The following is a 3890-nucleotide window of genomic DNA, read 5'->3' as shown; positions in this document are numbered from 1 at the left end:
GCCGAAAAGCGTAGGTAGCGGTTCACGCTTTGTTTCCGTTAAAATGAACCGAAATATTTTGTTGATTTTTATATGTGATATTGTTATATGATCTGTAAGCTTTCTAACGAGCCATCATTTGTCCTGTTCTGATCTGAATTTAAGGTCTAAAAAGCAAAAACCAATTTTTGCCGAAAAGCGTAGGTAGCGGTTCACGCTTTGTTTCCGTTAAAATGAACCGAATTTTTTTTTGGATTTGTATATGTGATATTGTTCTATGATCTGTAAGCTTTCTAATGAGCCATCATTTGTCAAGTTCTGACCTGAATTTAAGGTCTGAAAAGCAAAAACCAATTTTTGCCGAAAAGCGTAGGTAGCGGTTCACGCTTTGTTTCCGTTAAAATGAACCGAAATATTTTTTGGATTTGTATATGTGATAATGTTCTATGATCTGTAAGGTTTCTAATGAGCCATCATTTGTCCTGTTCTGATCTGAATTTAAGGTCTGAAAAGCAAAAACCAATTTTTGCCGAAAAGCGTAGGTAGCGGTTCACGCTTTGTTTCCGTTAAAATGAACCGAAATTTTTTTTGGATTTTTATATGTGATATTGTTCTATGATCTGTAAGCTTTCTAATGAGCCATCATTCGTCCAGTTATGACCTGAATTTAAGGTCTGAAAAGCAAAAACCAATATTTGTCGAGAAGCGTAGGTAGCGGTTCACGCTTTGTTTCCGTTAAAATGAACCGAAATATTTTGTAGATTTTTATATGTGATATTGTTCTATGATCTGTAAGGTTTCTAATGAGCCATCATTTGTCCAGTTATGACCTGAATTTAAGGTCTGAAAAGCAAAAACCAATTTTTGCCGAAAAACGTAGGTAACGGTTCACGCTTTGTTTCCGTTAAAATGAACCAAAATATTTTGTGGATTTTTAGATGTGATATTGTTCTATGATATGTAAGCTTTCTAATGAGCCATTATTCGTCCATCTCTGACCTGAATTTAAGGTCTGAAAAGCAAAAACCAATATTTGCCGAAAAGTGTAGGTAGTGGTTCACGCTTTGTTTCCGTTAAAATGAACCGAAATATTGTGTGGATTTTTATATGTGATATTGTGCTATGATCTGTAAGATTTCTAACGAGCCATCATTTGTCCAGTTCTGACCTGAATTTAAGGTCTGAAAAGCAAAAACCAATTTTTGCCGAAAAGCGTAGGTAGCGGTTCACGCTTTGTTTCCGTTAAAAGGAACCGAAATATTTTGTGGATTTTTATATGTGATATTGTTCTATGATCTGTAAGCTTTCTAATGAGCCATGATTCGTCCAGATTTGACCTGAATTTAAGGTCTGAAAAGCAAAAACCAATATTTGGGAAAACTATTCTAGAAGATATTGAGACTGGTGGTCCAACTGTACTGATGAGGTATTAACCTACCTTTTTGTGTTTTTGATAACTTTAGCATTTTCATGCATCAGTTCTATTTGATGTTCTTCTTTAACTTAGCTTGAAAATTCAAATGTTTTCAGGTACTTGAATGATTCAGAGATTATGCAAAAGTTCTAGCTATGGGTTTTGGAGTTTTAGGAGGGCACAACGTAAATTCAGTTGAACATGCTGCACCAAACACTGATGCGGAAGATCAAACTGCCAAACAGGCTTGAAGCAATTGTTCGCAAATGAAGCTAATTTATGTTCATTTCCAAATCACAATATTCTTTTGAGCTCATGGGATAATTTGTTTTTCATCACGGTGAATTAGGATGATAACCTCTAGAAAATATGTTTCTAATTGGAATTTTCATCTTCATCAGAAATTATGAATGATTTCTGTCATTTTGGTTAGTCTTAGTCTTCTTCAGGTGATTGTTTGCACTCTTTCACGTCATCGTATCCAGGCACACTAAAACTACTATTGAACAATGCAATATTGCACCAAACATGTTTAACTTTTCAACCCCATTTTAGGCTATAAAAACCACACAGCATAAATCATTTAGCTTGCAAAAATAGGGGATTAGGTTAGGATTGTTAGGAAACAAAATGAACTAGAATTTGCACCACAATCCGCTGATATAAGAAAGAAAATGCAAAATGATAATCCCTTTTTTAGATCAATTCTCCGTGTTGAATTCCAAGCAAAATGTTTAACATTACTGCTTAAAAAAAAAACTTGCATATATTCGCATCACATCACATCTTTACAAGAAAGAAAGAATGACAATAACTACATAATAATAAACTTAGCATTGTTCAAAAACATCCTAAAACTTCTACAAAAACGGTCCATATTCTTTAAAACCAGCCTGCCTTCTCCTGCACATGAGAAGCCCCTCAACATCAATTTTTTGGACCATATCTTCGGGCACTACCCATTGTCCCCCACACAACATCATCCTCAGTCAGAATTTACAACCACTATTCCATCTTTTTCTCATACACTATTGATGATGGAGTCAAGGAGATTGCAGCAGAAAGGCATGATGTAAGCTTCGAGTGAACCACAACAGAATTCGTGGCGGATATATCCTCCTCAATTTTACCAATAGGTTTGCATCTCTTTGACATTGCCTTCAGACTCGTTGCACAATGTTGCTCGGAGCTTCATCAGGAAAAACTACGCAAGGCAAAGAACCTCTGGAACCACCAATTGTTCATTTTCATCTCTCAATGGACCACCAGGCTTATCAAGTCTCACCGCATCATTGCACTTTTCACATCCTGCTAAATCTCCTGGCACGTCTTTTGCATAAAAAGCCTAATACAAAAACAATGGAATCAGATAATTAGGAATTGCAGACATTTGAAAATGCCTCGAACAAGAGCAAAGTACTCCATAAATTTTGGCCACCAAGTTCATTCCTTAAAAAACAAATAGCATAGTGAGCATATCTGTGACAGGTAGAGGAGGACAGTGTCCTCATAAACTGTATCATCACAGTATCTTCACCTTCACCAACCAACATATCTTCATCTCAAATCCAAGGTCATTGAGGAAAAAACATACAGGAAAAGCCACTGCTTACCATAGAACTCTACTGGTGCACTCCTACCATAGCAATTTACTTATCAGTTCCCCACTACTGGATGTGACCTTGTTTCTATTCCTATTTACAAGGGAAAACTAAAGAAACAATACAACTAAATATAAAACCAATAGACTAGTCCAGAAACAAGTCTGAACGTACCTTGACAACAGACTGGTCAAATGCCAGGCAATCTCTACCAGGCACCAGCATTCCACATTACAAGTTCCCCCTAACGAGTGGCCACCCAATAAGCAGACAAGACCTGCACAAACAGAGAAAGATACTCTGAAACTCTTCTCAGGAAAAAATTTACACATACTTTTGTTTTGAAATTTAGTGAAGATAAGAGTTGGAAGTGTACCTTTGGAGTTAAAATGAAGCCTCCTTCAGGGAAGATGAGGATCTCATTAGTACATGATTCACAGGACTGATCTGTCTTCATTTGAATCCTTTGAAGTCAGACATGCACTAGAGGCAAACTGATCAAAGGCCAAACAGATGACGTTCCCCGCGAGGCACCAGCATTCCGTTTCAACAACTCTACTAATTGAATTGGCCATAAGAATACAAAGGCAAGACCTGCAAAAAAACAAGGAAGATACTCCGACGCTCAAGTTAGAAACAATTTTATGCAAAACATAATAAACTAGAGTTAAGGGTTAATTAACATAGAGTTAGAATTAGGAATACAAAGCCAAGACCTGCAAAAAACAACAAAGATAAACATAATAAACATAGAGTTAAGGGTTAATTAACATAGAGTTAGAATTAGGAATACAAAGCCAAGACCTGCAAAAAACAACAAAGATACTCCAAGGCTCAAGTCAGAAACAATTTCATGCAAAACATAATAAACGTAGAGTTAGAGTTAGGAATACAAA

The 3890-nt window shown here is 36.2% G+C and overlaps 1 long non-coding RNA gene across 1 annotated transcript in view; it reads right to left on the bottom strand.

Annotated features, from left to right (window-relative positions):
• Positions 1 to 2068: 2068 nt before the first annotated feature.
• LOC113313768 overlaps positions 2069 to 3890 on the bottom strand; it is a 16269-nt gene continuing 14447 nt past the window's right edge. The window contains exons 19-20 of the long non-coding RNA XR_003342034.1: positions 3169 to 3271; positions 2069 to 2738 (exon numbers count right to left, since the gene is read on the bottom strand). This is a non-coding gene — a long non-coding RNA (uncharacterized LOC113313768). The remainder of the gene's footprint in view (positions 2739 to 3168; positions 3272 to 3890) is intronic.

This window comes from Papaver somniferum, chromosome 9 (assembly GCF_003573695.1).
Source record: "Papaver somniferum cultivar HN1 chromosome 9, ASM357369v1, whole genome shotgun sequence".
Taxonomy (NCBI): domain Eukaryota; kingdom Viridiplantae; phylum Streptophyta; class Magnoliopsida; order Ranunculales; family Papaveraceae; genus Papaver; species Papaver somniferum.
This window is presented reverse-complemented; position numbering and strand designations above follow the sequence as displayed.